General features: G+C 37.4%; 1 pseudogene; it reads right to left on the reverse strand.

Annotated features, from left to right (window-relative positions):
- Positions 1 to 21,257: 21,257 nt before the first annotated feature.
- LOC135209050 (protein FAM200C-like) overlaps positions 21,258 to 22,446 on the reverse strand; it is a 1,723-nt pseudogene continuing 534 nt past the window's right edge.

Consider the following 22,446-nt stretch of genomic DNA (forward strand, 5'->3'; position numbering starts at 1 on the left):
AATAAGTCGATTTGTTTATGCCAGATAATGAAAAGAATGGAGGAGATAGAATGGAGTTTACCAGATGATGGCGTATTTAACATGCTGCAAAAAAATCTGCATTTCACTTGCTTTACTTAAAGCACTAGAAATGTGTTGAATAATTATCATTCCAATTACCATACAGGAGTGGACAAAATTTCATAATTATCGTATGTTAAACCAAGCTTCTCCTTCTTTCTTTAATCTATCCATCCATTTGGTGGCGAGACTAGCGCCATCTATTTACCGTTAAGATGATGACCAGGTAGTGTCGACGGATTTTACACTTGACTGTACATACATATGTATATACACATAAATAAACTTTACATATATATATACACACACACACACACAAACATATATATATATATATATATATATATATATATATATATATATATATAAAATTAAATGGAAATTACCAAACTAGTATCTCATGTAATTATGAATTACATTGAGTTTCCCAGGTGCGGCAGTTTCAACATATGATAGCTATTTTTTCTTTCCTTTGGTTTTCCAATCAAATAAAAAAGAAAAAAAATACAGGAATGCTGTCCTTGATATGTGAGAGGAAGGTGTCCAATGAATTTCCAGTAAGAAAGTAGAAACTGGAGGAAGCCCGAAATAAACAGATTTTGCTCAGACGTTCCTGCGTAAAGGTACCATCATTTCAGACTAGTGGACAGGTTCATGACCGGAGGGGAAGTTGAAAATACTGGCACGAACTTCAGCGTTAACTTTTTTTTTTCTAAGAGAAGGGGAACTAATATGTGGGCAAAAACATTTTATTTTATTATTATTTTTCTTCTTTGAAGAGTTATTCGCACTTGTATTAAAAGGATTGGATGAAATCTCAGTGAACGGTGAACATTATATGAAAAAAATGCAAATGTAAATAATTATTTATTCAGTCGAATAGTGTATGTGTACTTAAATAAAACTGTATATTTCGATTGGACCCCTCTCCTTTATGTGAAGAAATGTAAGCACATCTACTGATGGAGCCATATTCTCAGAGAAATAGAAGTTTTTAGATATTTTTTTATTTAAACAAATTCTAAGAATGAATTACCTAATCCTGTGAATACCGGAGTCACCACCATGCCTACCAAAGGTAAATGTCCAGAATATATACGTTTCCCTATAAAAAAAAACTGTCGTCTTTTTATTCAGTCACGTATATTATTAATATTATTATTATTATTGGTGTCGGTGCTAGTATAGCGGGTGTCATCGTGGCGTTTTGACCTCCTCTTAGGCCATCTTGTCGAATTAGTATTATACATAAGATTAGTTTTAGAGCATATAAATTGATAAGCGAATATTTTGGCTTTATATTTATTACCATATCTTACCATAAAGACCACTCTTACTTTATTATACTACTTTATCGTTATGATAATTTAAGGTATGCAAGTTTAATTAAGATAAAGGTAATGATATGTACATGTTAAACATAATCGGGACATTGTGACCCCCAAGGAGGTTATGTTGCTTACAAACAAGAGTTATTACTTGATAAAAACCTCCCAAAAATAATCAAAGCTAACCTTGTTAATAAATCACCCCAAGAAACTCTTAAAAAGCAATGCTCACTGAGAATGGTACATAATTCCATTATCCAGATTTGACTCATTGGAAGTAAAAGACATCGGAAAATAAAAGAGTTGGCTTCATCTCTACGGCAAACAGTAGAGCTGCCTCTCTAGGTAGCCAACGGAACACGATTGAAAGTCCAATGCTTGGCAACATATAAAGAAATATTCAAATCATACTGTTCGGTGAATTCTGATTTCACGAGTAAATATGGCAAGTGCCTGATTCGAAACGGTTGCCGGAGATGAGGTGTTTACTCCTCATAGAAGTGGAATCGGCATAAATGAAAATGACAGGCAAGCATATTGCCGATGGAGAAGTATAATGAAAAGAAACTGATGATTTTGGACAAAATATTAACTTCTACAAGCAGATTTCCTATAATGGGGTATGATCTACAAAATATAACTGTTCGGAAAGACTTTAATATCTAAAGATTTATAAAAGCGAGAGTTTGAAATATATCTTTTTCAAACAGAATTAAAGAATACGTAACATAAAAAATACTATTTGAGACTGTGGACTACAAAGAAATGTTGCAAGGTAAATATAGAAATATGTATGAATCATCATATACACATATAAAGTATCTTCACCTAAAGAAATGACGCGTGAATGCAAAATTTCCAAAGCATTCTCATGGGGTAAAATTAATGTCTGAAAATTAATTATCATGTGCTAGAAATCCTGTTGGAAGGTGTACCGAAGATGTAGAGGGGAATATTTTCTTTATTGCGCTTTCTCTGCATTCCAAGTACTAAAAAATGAGCAAGAAAGATGTTCATTTCCAGCTGAAAACATGCTTCTGACTGATAGCTATGAACATTTACAGAAATATTCTAGAAAAAACAAGTTTACTAACAAACTAATATGGTGATCATTATAATCTCTCAATATTCACACACACACATATTGAGCAGGAGCCTGGTCCATTTATTTGTCTGTCTCACTCAGCAAGGTTTGACAATTGTTTGTAGACTGAAATTCTCTATAGATTTTAAAAATTAACTTCTTACTTGCTGCAGCTTGACTGTTTTCTCTGTATAACAAATATCTGCAGAACGTCTGTAACAGTGGTTCATTTTGTCGTCGAAATATACTCAGGAACAAGTATTAAAGAGGCTAAAACAAGACAGGCAAACCAGTCTTCAGTGATTGCAGTTCAGTAGCCTGGTTAAACATCACTGGTGGTGGGCAGACTAGCCCCAGGAATTTCTCTGCAGCCTTGTCAACCTCTTCCTTCATGCCATCCCTTCTTTGCTTCCTAGCTAAGCAGTGGTGTGATGATCAGTATTGATATACTGGTCAAAAAGAAACTTTTTTATGCTATTGATGACACATGCTTTCTGTATTCTTTTGAGGATGGACACAGGACAAGGAAAGTATAAGCCACTTGTGAGTTCCACATTGAAGTTGATGCAAGGATGACGAAGCATGCGAAGCATATTCATAGACTAAATTCCAACCACATCATCAGTGTAAGAGCAAATGACACTCATGTGCTGGTGATTCTTTTGTATCATGCCAGTTTGAATAATTCACTTACAATTTATATGGATGTCGGAAGTTCAAATAATAACAGTCGGAGATATATTGATGTAACATTGCTAGCAGACACCTTAGGAAGAAGACTTTGTCGAGCATTACCCGGTTTGCATGCCTTCACTGGCTGTGACTATTCTCCTTCATTTAAGGGCAAAGGGAAAATATGTTCATTAAATAATTTAGAGAATTATCCAAGGTTCTGAAGAGCATTTAGAGCACTTGGCTCTTCAAAATTACCCTTGTTCTGGAAGAGTTTGTGTGTGTGTTTTGTATGGGCAACACAAAATTTAAGACGTTAATACAGCTCGCTTCAGCATATTCACTGTGAAGTATTAGTTCAAAGACTAACTAACACTCCTTTGAAAAATAGCAAAAGAATAGATCCATCTATTCTTGTCCCATGCCAAGCAGCATATCCTTCGTGCAAACATCATTGCCAACATTTTGAAATACATCAGATGAAAGAGACATTATTCACCTTGATCCACATTGTGTAACGGATGGACTAAGGCAAATGGAATATGCATGCTGAATTGGTTTACGGGTTCCTTGGTTCCCGATTGCCTCGGTTATCAAACTGAAAAAGTTCCTGATGAGGAAAGTGACCCTGATAGCGAAGCAGAGAGATGTAATGAGTCAGATGATGAAGAACAGTTATCAATTGGAAATGTAGATCCTTATTCAAAAGTATGTCCTTGATTCAGCTTCCGTTGAACTTGTCAAAAGTTGCAGTTTTAAACAAAGTTGCAATGAAATTTGCTCTGTATGAATGTACTATCTTTTAGAAATTTAGACATGTATGATTTGTAAACTTACATGTGTTTCATTTAAAACTGCTTATGTAATTGGCTGTCGCATAAGAGATTTGCTTTAGCTCCCCTTTTTTAATCACAATAATTTTATACAGTATTCATATGTTCTGTTTATCTTGTATATAATTAGTGAACGTAATTGGTATGCAAAAATAGCAAAACATTTTGTCTGGTGATTGAAATTTTCTGTATGTTGTTATATTGGTGTTGATTTTGATCGTGATAAGCATTGTTATTTGGTAATGTTGTTCAAATTATATTACCTCTTACTACCTATATTGTATACTGTCTTTACAATCAGTCAAGTATATAGCAGACGGATATTGCAATAGCAGACGGATATTGTAATATTGCCAAGTATCAACTCGGAGGATGAGTACTATCATGAAAACGGTCAGGCTGATACAAGTAAAAAGATGATTGTTAAAATCTACGGTAAATTTCAGTCTAGAGAAACTTGTCAAGCCTTAATGACTCAGACAATCAAATAAAAAGGACCTGATTCACACACACACACGCACATATATATAATATATATATATATATATATATATATAGGATATATAATATATATAATATATATATAATATAATATATATATATAATATATTATGAAATAAACTTGAACACGAAGTATATAAAACGGTGATGCAATGTTTAAATAAGAAAGGTTTTGCCATGAAGGAAAATGAAAGGCGAGAGAGCCAAGAACTTTCGATCTAAACACGACTCTTTACTTAGGTACAACTGATCATACAGAGCAAAAACAGTAAAAGTAGGCTTAATATCCAAAATGACATTACAAGATTAGCAATAAGGTGCATTTCACTCTACAGAAACGAGAAAACGCCTGAGGGCAAGATTAGCGATTTTTAGGCAGCCACATCTTGGAGAAGTACACACATGGTCAACAGATGATTCATCCAGAAAACAATACATTTTGAAAAACAAGGAGGCATATATGACTTAACAACATGAAATTTACAAAAAAGTTCCAAAAATGAGTGAAAAGACGAAAATAGGATATATATATATTATATATATATATATATATATATATATATATAGAGAGAGAGAGAGAGAGAGGAGAGGAGAGAGAGATGAGAGAGAGAGAGATAATAACTATATACATGTGGGACTAATTAAATAGTAGTTCAATTATTTTAAGGTCCTTCATAAACATTTTACAAATAAATGGGTCCAAATGATACAATCCCAGACAAAGATTGTTTTTATTAGTGATTTGTATAATTGCTGATTTCAGTAAATTTCTTGAAACATAATCATTAGACCTAGCAATTACAGAGGTATCGCCCCAATTTATACAATGTGATTTTTTGCTCAGATGGATAAACAGTACATTTGAAGTCTGGGCTGTTCTAACTGAATACATAAACTGCTTAATACATACACATGAATTTTTACTTGACTGACCGATAGAAAAAGATGGGCAATTCTTACAAAGAATTTTGTAAATGATGTCGTTATTTGTTACGGGACTATTCTTAATTAGCATATCTTTAATGGTATTGTTATAAGAGAACACTACATTAACAATGAACGATTTAAATATTGATTTTATGGTTTCAAATCCACGAAAGTAAGGCAACCTAAGTAAATATTTAGGGGTTTCTTTTTCATTACTAAGAACACTAAAACTTTTTGTGAGCTTTTCGATAACATAAATCAATTATGAGGTGGGTAGCAGAGACTGTTTCCTATCTTTTTAATGTATTCTATTTCTTGGTCAAGATATTGTGGACTCGTGATACGCAAAGCACGTAAGAACAAACAAGAAGAAATGAAATTGAAATTTTAATATCAAGATGGTGGCCAGAATAAAAATGTGCATATGTTAAATTATTTGTGGGTTTTCTATAAATACTAAATTTACATTGGAAAGATTCTCTATGTATTAATACATCTAAGAAAGGGATGTCATTATTATTTTCAATTTCAACAGTGAATTTTATGGATGGCACTAAATTATTCAATTTAGACAATAAATCATTTACATCGATACAAACAGGTAAGACTACTTAGATGTCTTCTACATATCTGTACCATTTTAAGGGGACAAGTGTGATATTCGGGAGGTGTTGTCTTTCAAAAAATTCCATTATAAGTCCCACATGTATATAACATGTATATAGTTATTCTCTCTCTCTCTCTCTCTCTCTCTCTCTCACTATATTTATATCCTAAATTTGTCTTTTCACAATTTTTTTGGAACATTTTTGCAAAAATCATGTTACTAAGTCGTATATGCCTCCTTGTTTTTCAAAATGTACAGTTTTCTGGATAAATAATTTTTTGACCACGTGTGTGCTCCTGCAAGGTGTGGCTACCTAAAAATCACCAATCTTGCCCTCAGGCGTTTTCTCGTTTCTGTAAAGTGAAATGGACCTTATGCTAATCTTGTATGTCAGTTTGGATATCAAGCCTACTTTCACTATGTTTTGGCTCTGTATGATCAGTTGTGCCTAAGTAAAGGGTCGTGTTAGATCGAAAGTTCTTGGCTCTCTCGCCTTTCATTTTCCTATATATGTATGTAAATAATGTGTGTGTGTGGTGTGTCAGAACACAATGATGTTGATGTGAAATTATGTTCTGTTTTTATTTTGCTATACAAGCATTAGCATTTCTGTCTTTCTTAGTCAAATTATAGCAACCAAGAGTATCCCTTGATTAAGATATCTTTAGGAATTAAACGCAGTTTTACAGGGAAACTTGTTATTTACAAAATCATCCATGATGATTGATTTTGATACTCAGATGTTCTTTAAAAATTTGTACTCTAATGAGCAGGTAGGTCACCCAAGAGACACTTATGGTTTGTTTAATGAGCAGGTAGGTCACTCAAGAGACACTTATGGTTGTTTATATATATATATATATATATATATATATATATATATATATATATATATATTAGCTGCCCAACTCGGCACTGCCCGGAAAAACTTTGAATAAAAACTGGTAAATTCTCTCTCTCTCTCTCTCTCTCTCTCTCTCTCTCTCTCTCTCTCTCTCTCTCTCTCTCCTCGGTTGAGACAATTGCTTCCGCTACATTGTCCTGCATTTTTGGTATTTTATATTTCACTTGCTCTCACCCTCCATTCCTATTGGGGGATGAATTTGGACTTGAAGGTCATTAGGAGTGTCTCCATTAATCTTAGTGCCCTCAAAAACTATGGATCGAACACTAATTTCTGTAATTTCTGACATTTTATTTTTCACCCCTTCTCAATCCTCTTTCTTATCGGGGCATAACTTGGACATCGGGAGTATCATTGTTCATTTCTGCGATCCTGAATTCTATAAATTAGACACTAATATCTGTAAATTTTGGTTATTTTTACATGTCATCCCCCCCCCCCCCCACCCCTCTTTCTTTTAGGGCTGAACTTGCACTAGAAGGCCATTGGGAAAGTCAATATTCATCTCAGCAATCTGAAAAAGTATGGATTAGACACTAATAACTGTCGCTTTCAGTTATGTTTACACGTCAGCCCCTTCCCACCCCATTCTCACTCCGCTTCCTATCAAAGCTGAAGTTAGACTAGAAGGGTATCAAGAGCATCACTATTCATCTCAGCATTCTCGGAAACTATGGATTAGACACTAATATCTGTCATTTTCGGTTACTTTTACATGTCACCTCCTTCCCACCCCTTCTCACCCCCCGGCTTGACCTTGTACTTAGAGGGCATTGAGAGTGTCACTTTCACTTCAGGGACTTCGAAAACTATGGATGAGACAATAATATCTGTCGTTTTCGGTTATTTCAACATGTCACCCCCTTCCCAACCCCCTCCCTGGGTAGAATTTGGACTTGAAGGGCATTTGAGTGCCACTAATCATTTCAGTGACTTAACTCAATGTGTTTCAAAGTATATGCATCGCAATGCACACATACAAACACATACATCCATTTATATAATTATTATATATATATATATATATATATATATATATATTTATTTATTTGTTATTTATAAATATAAATGGATGTGTTTGTATGTGTATGCATGTACTGCAAATACTTTGAAATGCACTGAGCAATTTCAACCAAATGTGGTATACATATGCCTTACCATGTGGGAAAGAATACTGTGGGGATAAGATATCACTAGCACTAAAAGGGAGGATGTAGATGTTTGTGAGAAAGAAGCAAGAGTAAGGAATAGGCTGGTTAGTCATGGGAGGGATGAGGCATGCTAGGTTGCTCTTTAAATATTCTAACCCCATGACCTGTTTTCTTGTGAAACTTTCTTGCTGGCTATAATTGCTTTTCCGCCTCCGAGGAAGAACCAGCACACCCGAATTCGCTCTCACTACTCTGTCAATTGTATAGACAGAGAGTTGTCTCCCCACACCTGATTGTCGGTGCATTGCTATTTATCTGCTGATCGACCGTGTGTACATCATTTTTAAGGTCATTCCAATTGGAGAAACCTCATTGCAATGAGCTCACTGCCCATTGAATTGAATTGAATATAGGATTTAGGCATTAAGCCAAGCACTGGGGCATCAAAGGCCATTCAGCGCTATATAACAAAATTCATTCAATCATAATATCTGTATACTCACACCATTTAGTACCATTTTAACCTTTAATATCAATCGCAACACTTTCATACAATAAAATCTAGATGTGAAATAAATAAGGATTAAAAGGGAAAATAAATAAATTAAATTAATAAAATCAATTATAGCTCGTAATATAACCAATACTTTGTATAAATTTTCTCAAGTTCAGGGTATTACAGTTTTCCCCCAGTATATCTCTCAAAGGTTTGTCCTGGAGTAAATGTGTCCTCCTCTGAAGATTAAAAACAGGACAATCAACTAAAATATGCTTAACATCCATTGTCACTTGACAGGTATTACAGTGAGGGGCCTGTCTCCCTTCCCCACTCTTCATTAAATAATTGTGCGTTGCATGTGTATGGCCAATACGCAGCCTAGTTAAAATAATGGTATCCCTCCTACTTGTAGCTTACAAGATGACCATTTATCCACCAATGGGTGGATGTGTTTCAATTTGTATTGGTGGCGGTCAGTTCAGACCATCGAGCCTGCACATTATTTTTTTACAGTAAAGATGAATCTCACTTTTAAGATCTTTGTAAGGCAATACTAAAGGGGGATGGATTACTTAGCCCTGAAGCTTCCTTTGCTGCCTTATCTACTTGTTCATTTCCATCCACCCCAACATGGGCAGGGGAGCCCAAACAGAAGTGAACACTGATACTCTTCCTAGATTGCAGAAGTACTAACCAGTCCTGCACCTCTTGTACTAGATGATGGCCTGGCATAATTTGTTTTAATGAGAGTAAACACTATTGGAATCCGTAAAAAAAAATTGTATAAAAACTATTTTGGTGGCCATTTTTAAAATATGTTGGACTGCGAGAATTATTGCGTACAGTAAAACCTCAGCAGTAAATATTGAACAAGAGGATGGGAGTTTCCTTCTAATAACAGTATCCCCCACCACAGCTGCACTTCCAACTCCTGCAGCCGATTTGGAGCCATCTGTAAAAACATGTTTTCCCATGATGTTGAGCAGCATGATTTAAAAAACTCACTTTTCATTACCCTACTAGGTAGGTATTTTTCCCTCCTGCCGTAAAACATACTTTAACAGGTGGATTACACCAAGGGGGAGACTTGGATATCCCACCTCTCTATCTGTGCTGTTAACAAGCCTACTACTCTAGCATCATTTTTCAGCTGTACTTCCAAAGGCTTGGGCACTCTGGATCTGTTAGGAGCCCGATCTAAAGGCGCCCTAACATATTTATAGTTAGGATTGTTTCTCACCGCAAGGGACCTAGCTAAATACCTCAAACTCAACTCCTCTCTGCGAATGGAAAGGGGAGGTATGCCAGAATCCACATAGAGACTGTCAATGGGAGATGTTCTGTAAGCACCTGTGCAGATGCGAAGCCCAGCATTGTGAACAATATCAAGTTTTCCAAGTAAAGTCTTTGCAGCTGACCCCATATATTTGGCATGCATAGTCTAACTTGCTCAGACACAAAGATGTATAAATTCTAAGCCAAAGTTGTTCTATTCAGCACCCCAAATTCAAAAATGCGATACAACTTTCAGAATGTTCAGTGACTTCTTAACCCTGATAGATAGGTCATTTATATGGGGACCAAATGTCATTTTCTTGTCGAAAATGACTCCAAGAAACTTGATATTATCCTCATAAGGCAAAATACAATCATTTAAGAAAAGGGTGGGGATCTCTTCCCTTTTACGAGTACGAGTAAAGCGAATGGCTTTGGTCTTCTGAGGTGAAAACATGAATCCACAAGAATTTGCCATGCGGATGCAGCATTTATTGCAATTTGAAGATTTTGGCATGCTTGTAGTGCAGATGATCCACTACAGTAAATTGCAAAGTCATCGACAAATAGTGATCCTTGTATGCCAGGAGGTATGTGACTCATGAGGACTATTAATAGCAACAGCAAATAAGGTCACTCAATACGCTGCCTTGGGGGACACCTTCTTCTTGCATGTAGGATGAAGATAGTTCTGACCCTACTCTCACTTTAATTGAGCGGTTTGATAAAAATTCTTCAATAAAAGAGAACATATGTCCTCCTATACCCCACGAGGCCAATTGCTTTAAAATACCACCCCTCCAGGTCGTGTCATATGCTTTTCGAGGTCAAAAAAGACACCCACCACCTGGTTTTGGTTAGAAAAGGCATTTGAAATTTCCCTTGATAACATCAGCAAAGGGTCTAGAGTACTTCGGTTCTTCCTAAAACCAAACTGCCTGTTAGATAAAAGATTTTTTGATTCTAGATACCACACAAGTCTGTTGTTGATCATTCTCTCAAATAATTTGCATATGCAACTGGTCAAGGATATGGGCCTATAACTAGATGGCAGTTCTGGGTCTTTACCAGACTTGTGGCCTGGAATTACAATTGATGTATGCCAGGAATCAGGAGATGTATGGGAAGCCCATAGTCCATTAAAGGTTTCTAATAAAAATTCCTTGGTATCCACTGGAAGATGTGATTACATTTCATACCGGATGCCATCCTCACCTGGGGCAGTTAAAGAAGAGCTAGAGATAGCATTTTGCATCTCCTCCATACTAAAAGGCAGGTTAAAAGCTTCAGTATTTGAAGAAGCAGGAGGAACAACAAATGTTGATGCTCTAATTTGTTGAAATGCTGGGGAATAGTTGTCAGCACTTGATACATGGGCAAAGTGCTTTGCAAGAACCTCGGCTACATCTTTGGGGTCAGATATATATCTATTATTTTCCCTTAATATTGGTAGGGAGGCTTAGGGACGAATTTGCCTTGAAGTTTTCTAATCTTGTCCCATATTTCCTTTGAAGGAGTTTTGGTATTAATATTAGATATATATTTCTTCCAAGATGCTCTCTTTGCTTTTTTAAAAGTTCTTTTTTGTTTGGCACAGGCTCTGAGGTACGCTATTCTATCTGCTACATAGTTTGTTCTCAAGTATCTTCTGAAGCAAGTTCGGGTCACTTTTCTTGCGTTGGCACATTCTTTACTCCACCAAGGAACTACAGGGCGATGAGGTAAACCGCATGTTTTAGGTATAAACTTGCTAGCATTATCATCAATAATATTTTCAAGATGTTGATAGGCATGCACTGGAGATTGTAAATTCATCATACTCTTTATCAGTGTGTGAACACTTTTCATAAGCTGCCCAGTCTGCCTCGTCTATCTTCCATTTTGGTGGACATTGAGAAGGAAGATTATGGACATATTTTAACATTATTGGCCAATGGTCACTGCCATGTAGGTGTTCATTTACTGACCAAAGGTAGTCCAATCGAATGGATGAGGAACAGATTGACAAATCAATGGCTGATGTAGAGTTGTGGAATACATCATACCTAGTTGGAGAACCATCATTCATTAGTATTACATCATTGTTGTCGATTAATTCTTCAACAAGATTACCCCTCTATCGCATACATTTCCACCCATAAAGTATGCTTTGCATTAAAATCACCCTCAAAATAAAAGGGGCAGGAAGCTGATTGATCAGGTCTTGGAGGTCAGAAAGGCTAAGCCTTCTTGGATTCCCAGCATGATCTAAGAGGAAAGGTTCTAAAGATGGTTCAATATATAGCGAGCATAAAGTAATTTTTTTTCCGATATGAGTTCTAACTGCACATGCCTGTAGTGGTGTATTGAGTGGGATTGTTTCAAATTTTACAGATTTGTGAATAATAAAACCTGTACCACCTTGAGCTCTGCACCTTGCAAAGGAGGGGATCTACAAAAAATGATAATTGAGTCCAGGATTAAATGGTTTGTCACTGATCTTGGTTTCCTGTAGACAAATTATCTTCGTGTCCAAGTCCTGGTTAAAGTTTTTATTTGCTCAATGCTAGTACTTAGACCTCTGCAATTCCACTGGATAATAGACATTATCTTTTGTTATTATTTTTCTTTGTCTCATTTTGTCTTTTGGGACTTTTCAGATGAAGCCATGTAAGGCCTGGAGATGGAAGGCTTTACTAGGCCACCGCTCTTCTTTTCTTTCTTTCTGTGATCTTTATACAAGTCAACCTTGGGATCATGAGCAGTAGGGCACTTACCTGATTTGGATGAAGGTGAGGAGGATGGGGACCTTTTCCTCTTTGGAAGATCTTGTTTTCTAATCTCCATCAAATCAGGTAGAGATTCTGCCTGAGACAATACATTTGAGGTGGTGGAAGCCACATTGGCTTCCTTGGAGGATTGTGCTAGAACTTCAACAGTCAGTTCGAGCACTTGGCCCAGAAGGCTGGGCTACTACCTCTAGGAGAGGTGCTCCTATCAGTGACACTACTTTTGGTGTGGTGGAAACCATCTTGACCTCTCTGGAGGTTTGTGCTCTGGCTTTTATAAGCTGAGCACTTAACCCAGATGGCTGGGCTACTACCACTAAGGGAGATGCACCTGACGGGCCAGGTGCTACCACTGGTCCCCCTGTGGTAGTAAGGGGTAGTGGATTATAATCTTTTGGTGGCATCTTAACCGCTTGAGCAAAATTAAGTTGTCGATCGAGTAAATGCTTTGCATAACCTACACTAATATGTTCAGCATTTGCTTTCAAGATGGCAGCTTCTTCTTTCTTGTATTCTCTACAAATTTTATCATTTGATTTATGATGATCTTTACAGTTTGCACAGGTTGTATCTCTGCTTTGCATTGGCCATGTTCTAACGAAGAACAGTTAATAGACAGATCTTCGTATTATTGCAGTACCGGAAGGTGACCGTACTTGAAACAATTAAAGCATTGTAAAGGCCTAGGTTTATATTCTCGAACACGTACTTTTTCATTCTCAATAATTATATGATCTGGTATGACAGGGGTTTCAAATGTTAAAACTACCATGCTTGTTTGAGGGATCTTACTTACTTTCCAAACATTATCAAGGGCACATGTCCAGAATTTCTGGTTCTGAAAATTCATATAGATCTTTATCAAAAACTACTCCTCTACCATAGCTGAAGCTCATATGTGGTTTTAATATCCTTAATAGGATCAATTTCTGCAATCTTCATGCCACAAAGCATGTGAGCTTGAGTATCTGATTTTGCATTAATCAAAACAGATTGCTTACCGTATCTACTAATATCCTTACTTTTAATTAAACCAACTTTTTTTTGTATAAATTTACTCATCTTATAATAGTTATAATTTTCTATCTTCCCAGTTGCAATTATCCATGTTGGGGGCTTGGGGGTTCTTACTTCTGGAAGTCCATGCTCTATTTCTTTTTCCAACCATTCTTCTGGTTTATATACCTCTAGGTGTCTTGGTGCTTTATCACATAGAGCCCCAGAAATCAAACAATTGTCAATTCTTATGCTCTCTAAATTTTTATTTGCTTCTAAAGCAATCTCAAAACTTGAAAATGATACCCAAGCTTCCCAAAATCCTTTACTACCATTAAGCTCCATTAAAATTTCTTTGATTGCCCCAAATCTACAGAAGGCTTCATGAATTATGTCATAGCTACAACCAATTGGTATGTTTTTTAAGTGGAGAATTTTCAGATTTTTTGTTGTATCTGGTAATGAGCCAGAACCAGAGAGTAAAGTATTACTGTTACTACTAGAATTATTTTCCACCAGTGCCGATAAATTGTCTTTAACAACATTGGTCAGAGAAGTATTGTTGGAGGAATCCTTTTTATTGCCGAGGTTGTCAACAGAGCTTTCCTTATTTAAACAAGCCGAAGTCGTCTCTAGTGTCATGGGGTCACATTTTCCGGGGGACTGAGTTCCAGAGTCATATTCCATTTTTCGTTTTTTTTTTTTTTTGAAATTACAGAGAAACCAACTGCAAGCCATGGTAAAAACTGGGCCTCCTCTCAAAGACTTCCCCCTCACCAAAGACACACAGCAGAGACCAATTCCCATATGTCCACTCCCATACCCTACCCCGAAGGGATGGCTCTAACATAACATGATTGGCTCAAGTGTAAGCAGAACCCGCTTGATAGGACCGAGGGCATAGCTAGTATGCAATCATCCCCACTCATGTTATTTTAGAGGGCAGTCCGGATAAATTGCCGAGAGTCCTACCGTGGAGACTATACCTCCCCGGATTCCGTAGGCAAGTCCCCACATGTAGTCCCGCCCTAATAAATATTGATGTGGAATCACATCAATATCCTCAAGGTCTAAACATAATCGAGCGGCGGACCAAACCGCTATAGTCCCTGCCATTTGGATCAAGGTAAAGCCTAAGTTCAGAGACCCAGCTCCTTCCCAACCTACACGAGGGTTTTAGTGAAGAGAAGGAGGACAGCTAGGGGGAGTAACAGAGCGAAAGAAAGTAAGAGATTGGAAGATGATCAAGTAAGAGAAAAATTGAGACATTTAGATTCAAACTAGGAGATAATTCTCCCAGTTCGAAAGCCCTCTTGCCCGCTACGCATTTTCAACCATAAGTTGGAAATGCGTAACTCCGTCAAGGCAGTCTCAAATCAAGAGGGAGCTCACTGCCCAGATGTTAACGGTAGGTCAGACTTTAGCAATTACCAACCACCAGTGTCTGTTTCTTGTACTAGAATCTCACATTTTCTTTCTTTTAAATTTCCATTCTCCCAAGTACGATACCTCTTTGCTTGAAAAGCTAGCATTTACATTTTCCTTCAAACCTAAGTCCAATACTGAATTACTTTTGCTCAGTGATATAGTTTAAAACATTACTCATTTTGTTGAATTTATGCTATGGAAATCTAGAGTAGGTGATGTATCCCTCCATGGTGAATAGTATATTGCAAGTGAGAAAATATTTTGTGTATATGAATGCTTATCTCGGAATCTTTTCCATAGACTGGTTATCTTGCCCCCTCGCATTCTGCAACTTGCAACCTTGTGAACAAATTTCCTTAGAACATTTTCACTTAGCCTTGCCACTGACAAAATATCTTTTGAAATTGATGGTCATTGTAACCAGAGAGCCTCATGTTACGGCTCCATCATGCGTTAGCATTCCATAAGTATTATTTCAAGAAACAAGGAAACGGTTCTGCAACTCTACACATTAATAATTACACCTCATGTTTGAATATGCTGTACAGCTTTGGTCACCAACACTAAGAAAGGACATGAACTGTAGAAGGGGTACAAGCAAGAGCCACAAAGTTAAATCCATCCATCAGGTAAATAAGTTACCAAAGACAACTAGAGAGCCTGAACATGTATGGCTCAGAAACACGACAATTGCGAGGACAACTAATAGAAACATTCAAAATACTAAAGGCGCAACAAAAGTAGACAGTAACCGACTTACGTAAAACGATAACCGGAAAAGAAATAATGGATGGAAACTAGAACTGAAGAGATACAACACATCCCAGAGTGGGAACTTCTTAACATACAAAATATGTGACATATGGAATAAACTTCCACCAGAAGTTGTAAAAAGCATCAGTGTGGAAGAGTTGAAAAGAAAGCTAGGCAGATTCATTAGGACATTGAATGAACAGTAAAACCTGCTTCTAGAGATAAGTGAGCACACGATGTCTTAAAGACATCTTAATCCTTGTAACTCCATACCGTTACATAATACTTTATTTGCCAAGAAAATCATCTCTTGATCCTTCCAATTATTTATGCCGAACAAATAATGTAACACATTTTGTCTGTAGTATTACCTTTGAAGGCCTTACGTCTTTTCTATTTCATATTTCTTGCAAACACGTTCTGTAACGAACACTCGGATAAAAAGAACCAGAGACTAAGAATTTATTACAAAACCCCCTTCTCCATTAAGAGATCTAGAAATATGAAGTTTCATATCGATAAATGATGCCATCATTGTATGGGGAGTGATTTGTAATTCTTTCTACTGTTACTTTTAACTGTATTATATGCGGACTGTGTACCGCATGTTGCATCTTGGATCTTGAAAACACGATTTAATTTCCTATTATATAGCTTGTCCTTATTTAAATGTTACATTTGTCTACGAAAGTTAAGCCTTTTAAATGTAGAGGACTCTTTTCAGCTATCCTCAAAAAAGGGTATCGTGAAACCACCTCCTTACCGATTTGGAGTTTTTAGCAAAGTCTAACATGATACCGAACCATGTAATATTTCATATGTAACATTTACCCAGCTTGATGTCAGGGACACTGTCTGTTTAGTAACATATTTTGGTCTAGTGGTGATTATGGCCTTTGTCAATGTGCCGAGATGGTAGCCCGGTTATCTGACTCCAGATACTTCATTATTAGTCACATATGCAGTTAGTGTAGCGGAATGATGTAGAGGTCTATTTTATGGGTAAGTTCTGCAACTGGATAATATATAATTAATGTCGCTCTTGATAACCAATGGTCATCATTTCACTTATTTTACTAGATATGTTGGTCGTGTGTTGAACTGCTCTGGGTAGGGTAAAGAACCCATTAACTATATATTAGAGATACCGGTTACAGTGCCAGGCCGAATCAGTTCCGGTAAATAGCTAATGTCACTTTGTTTTTGTTTTTTTATTTATTCTTTTTTAACATTAGAACTTTAGTAAGCAGAACATAAATTGTCTGAAACGCATCTTAGGCCTCAAGTCATCTTAGGACTCATTTCATGATTTACGAAAACTTTGCAATCAATTATAATAATAACAAAAATATTGCTAAAATAGACAGCGGTTTTAAAGAAATAATGAAAATGTTATAAGATAAAAATTTAAAAAATCAGCTGGACGTGTAAATAAATGTTATTGTTACTTACTTTTCTATACCAAGAGTGATCATCTGAAAAAAGAAAGATTGAAATAGAGTATGCAAAACTCTGTCATGCAAATGTATGCATATTTAATACATTGATATGATGAAAAGAGGGCTTTGGGAAGTTCGAATCCATTTTTACTGTTTTTTTTAACACGGCATAGCTTTAATAGTTTCCATACAAATATTTTTTTTAATAATCGAAGCAGCAGCTTAACTTTGAAAATTCTAATACAATTATCATCATTTTTCTATCTATACCTTAATTAATTTCGTCGGTTTTTTTTTTTAGAAAAGTTTGTTATAAAATTTTCGCCGAGCTTTGATATTAAATAAAGACTGGGTTTTCGGTACCTGTCCTGCATTGTCACTTTGAGAATTTGGCTTGTATCCTACATCACCATTTCGGTGTTCTGTCAGCATTTTCATTTCAATTCAAAAGTCCGACCTGTTTTTATTACATGTCTTTGATGTTCAAGAGCACTGAAGCACTGAGTTTCTGAAATAAAATAAATTTTCATGAAATGTCGCTCCTACTGCTTGTTCAACACTGCCCCAGGTAATTGAATAACAATTGCAATTTTTCTGTGTGTGTGTGTGTGGAGAGAGAGAGAGAGAGAGAGAGAGAGAGAGAGGAGAGAGAGAGAGAGAGAGCGAGAGAGAGAGAGAGAGAGAGAGAGAGGGTGGGGTGGGGGGGTGGGGGGTGGGTGGGGGGTGGGGGTGGGGGGGGGGTCCACACACAGGTGTTAGTGTTATGATGGGTAGCAGGTGACAAAAGAAGATAAAATTATGTTGTAGTAATCAAAATGGAGTGAGGAGAGGCTACTGCTTACCGAGAGCATAAGGAACTTTCGAAATCAAATTCTTTTAATTACCAAAGATAAACTTTCACTAGAAATAGAATGAAATATGAAATTTAAGCCAAGGCTAAAGCGGTAGGACCAATGAGGTCATTTAGCGTTAAAAGGGAAATTAGGAATAAAATGTTCTTAATTGAGTAACAGGAGGAAAACCTCGCAGTCGCTCTATGAAATAATTATTAGGAGAGAGTACAAAGGCGGGTGAAAGATAGCAAATGAACGGAGGGACAGTAAAAGGAATGGAAGGGGTGCAGCTTGGGGCGAAAGTGACACTGCAAAGAACCCAAGTAATGCCTACAGTACACCGCCTGAAATGCCCTGAAGGAAACGTCCACATAGGGCATTTTTCTCTGTCTTTGGTCTGCTTCTTAAGGTCAATCCAAATAATCTAGTTAACCTGGCTTTTGTCAACCAGATACTGTTTACCCCTGGACAGGTATCGTAATGTTGCGATCGCGATTTGTGTGCCATGGGCCACATGTGACCGAACATACTAAAAAATTGGTTAAAGATATCATTTTAATGCTAAAGATGAGTTATAGCTTCATATCAGTGATTGCAAGATCGTTGTATTCTGTGCATTAGGTCAAATTATAGGAAAAGAATGTATCAAAATCAAGCTCTCCAAATTAGCGATCTAATGCTCCTAACCTCCCTCCCTCTTATTCATAAGTACAAAATAGAGCGGAGGCAATTAAAACCTCCTGGCTGGATCATTGCATCACATCTCCACAACTTCATGATTCTCTTATGACCTGCAATATTCGCTACGATCTTACAACGGGTTAAGATCACATTCCATTACAGGTGTCATTCAATACCCCATCCCTCCCTACTGTTAACCCTTTAACTGACCGCCCACCAGCAGTAAACTGGGATTTTAAAAAGCAACAGAAAACCAGATACTTTAGGGCGACCACGGAGACCAGGTTGTGGTCAATAGTTCAACCAGCAGACGCCTTACTCTCTACTAACACCAATTGTAGAAATGACCACCACGGGAGGGATCTGAATGAATTCTATTCAAACATAATCTCCACTGTGCTTGCTTTGGGCAGGGCTGGCTTTAGATTTCGTCAAGGTAATTCTCGTAATATACCTGGATGGAACAACTTGGTTAAAGATCTGTATACATACTCAAGAAATATTTTTACTGTGGAGGCAAAATGGTAGCGCGATACAAACTTGCTCTTAAACACTGCAGATTAAATACAAAAACAACTAGAGCCGATGGAATCTCTAGAGACTTAGATTCCGGTGATTATCCTCATCTTTGGAAAGATATCCAGTCCTTAAATCCCAAAACTAAAAAGCTGTCACAGGGAGTAGGGGAAGTAGTCGGTGATGAGACTACCTCAAGTATGTGGGGGGGCCACTTCAACAATATACTGAATAGCATAAACGATCAAGATTCCTGAGGGGATGTAGATAGCCTCCTTACTGATAACATCTGGCAAATACCGGCCGATTGTAATCACAATGATCATGTCGAAAATACGAGTTGGTTCTTCTAGTGAGACTTCTCCCCTTCCTACACACCACTGACAACCAGCAACCAGTTCGGATTTAAAGCAAACCACTTAACCGACAGCTGCATCTACATACTGAAAGAATTGCTGAACTATTACCTATCATCAGCCTGTCCTGTTTTCCTTTGTTTTGCGGATGTGAGAAAAGCATTTGACAGGGCAAAATACCTGAAGCTCTTCCTGAAGCTGCATAAGAGGCACACCTCCATATTTAATTGGCATTTTATATTGCTGGTTGTCCACACAGCAATTTTGTGTCAAATGGTGTAATGTATTATCGTACACCTTCGGCTCCCTAAATGTCAAACTCAACTCACTCCCTTGGGTGCATTATCAATGAAACAACCATAAACAACCTTTGTTATGCCAACGATATGGTTCTGATTTCCCCATCAGTGCAAGGTCTCCAACGACTCATCGACACTTGCCGCCAATATGCAGAGGAATTTGATATCGTATACAACGAAACCAAGACCAGTACATGTTACTGCTCCCTAGATCGCTTAAGCATATTGCTTAAACAACCTTTGTTATGCCAACGATATGGTTCTGATTTCCCCATCAGTGCAAGGTCTCCAACGACTCATCGACACTTGCCGCCAATATGCAGAGGAATTTGATATCGTATACAACGAAACCAAGACCAGTACATGTTACTGCTCCCTAGATCGCTTAAGCATATTGCAGAACCACAAATTTTCTTCGGAAATCATCGGTTGGAGTTCTTGCACAAATTTCCGTAAACAACCTTTGTTATGCCAACGATATGGTTCTGATTTCCCCATCAGTGCAAGGTCTCCAACGACTCATCGACACTTGCCGCCAATATGCAGAGGAATTTGATATCGTATACAACGAAACCAAGACCAGTACATGTTACTGCTCCCTAGATCGCTTAAGCATATTGCAGAACCACAAATTTTCTTCGGAAATCATCGGTTGGAGTTCTTGCACAAATTTCCGTATTTGGGTCACATTATGACGGAGGACCTAAAAGATACAGCAGACATTGAATAGAGGCGCCGTAAACTATGTGCAACTGGCAACATGATTGCAAGGAGGTTTGCCTTCGGTCACCGAGACATGAAACTGCTGCCCCTCCACTCGTATTGCTACAGTATTTATGGGTGTTCCCTCTGGACGAACTATACCCGAGAGACCATGAGACCTTTCACTGTTGTGCACAATGACATTTTGAGGCGTCTCACAAACACTCCTCGCTACCACTCCGCCACACAGATATTTATAGAAAACTGCCTGGACAATTTAAAAATCATTGTAAAGTGAGACTTCCAGTCTAATAACTAGGGTTAGAAACAGCAGCAATTCGCTCATACAAAACATCTTAAGGAGTGAAGCAAGATCTAAATCAGGGGTTCTCAAACTTTTTAACTCATCAACCCCCCAAATGAAATTTCAAATTTTCTATCGACCCCCTAGCCTAGCATTTAATTATTAATAATTCAAGAAAAAAAAGAACAATGCCAACATCAATTTTAGTAGTATTAGTTTATTACTTGACATGCAGTATGATAAAAAAGTAACACACAATAACATTTTTTTAGAAATTTAGATGCACCAGTAGCTTGATTCTCGGTGCAACATACCATTTTCTTCTTCCATTGTTGACATCATTAAGGCGAAGGATGTGCCTGATGGGACTCAGCAAGGATACTGATATTAGGTTGTAGGTTGGTGAGCTTCAGCCGTAGGTCACCTCGTTCTTCCAGGCTCTGTCTGCTCCTTTGTTTTGGTAAGACGGCATTTGCATGACTGAAACCAGCTTCAACCCTGTATGAACTTTGGAAAGCAAGTAAACATGGCTGAACCACTGCACAAAGCTGAGGATATTTAGCAACGTTGTTCTCGTTGATCCAGAAATCACGGAGACCTTTTCTTCTGAACAAGGCACTTGCTTCAAGGTCCACAGTCATGTTAATGAATTCCTCTTCCAGGTGTGAGGCAATATCTGCATTCTTTATTTCAACATCAAACGCAGTTGAATCCATTCAGGCACTTTCATTTCTTCCAGGTCTTCAAAGCACACTTTAGTCTGCAATTAAATTCTCCAAATGAGTCACAGTCATGTAAATTTCTGTCCCCATCAGAAATGCTTACACTGTATTTGTTTAAGTTTGAAAAATACTAAAAATATCTACGTGACAGTGAAGCTTTAAACAATCTAAGCTTGCCTTGGAATCCTAGTAAAACTGTCCTGGCCGGAATGATGGTAACATCTTTATCTTGCAGTCGGTTTTGCGTCTCATTAAATATAGAATGGAGGTCTGCTAAATAGAACAGGGATTTTTGCATTTTTTTAACTCTTCACATAAAGATGAGTCCACGTCTGCCAGGAACTAAACAGTTGAGTCATATAATTCAACAAGTCTTTGCAAGCTGCGACCCCTAGAGAGCCACCTTACCTCAGTGTGCAGGAGTAATTGCTTATACAAGTCATCATTCTCTTCGCACAGCAGTGCAAACACTCGTGAGTTAAGTGGATGTGCTTTGATTTTGTTAATTGCCCTGACGCACACTTTCAAAGCATCATGCAGTCCATCACTGAGTTTCATGGAAACAAAATGTTGTCTGTGCAGTACACAGTGTACAGTACGTACATCAGGCACTTTCTGCTTGAGTAGGCTTGCAAATCCTCTGTACCGACCCACGATCACTGGTGCACCATCAGTAGCCACTGCAGTAATATTGCTAAGAGGTATTATTGTGCTTTTCAAAATACTGCTGCACACATTGTAAAATTGTCTCACCCATTGCGTCAGCTGTGAGATATTTGGCAAACAAAAATTCATCAATAATGTCCTT

This window comes from Macrobrachium nipponense, chromosome 11 (genome assembly GCF_015104395.2).
Source record: "Macrobrachium nipponense isolate FS-2020 chromosome 11, ASM1510439v2, whole genome shotgun sequence".
NCBI classification, from domain to species: Eukaryota; Metazoa; Arthropoda; class Malacostraca; order Decapoda; family Palaemonidae; genus Macrobrachium; species Macrobrachium nipponense.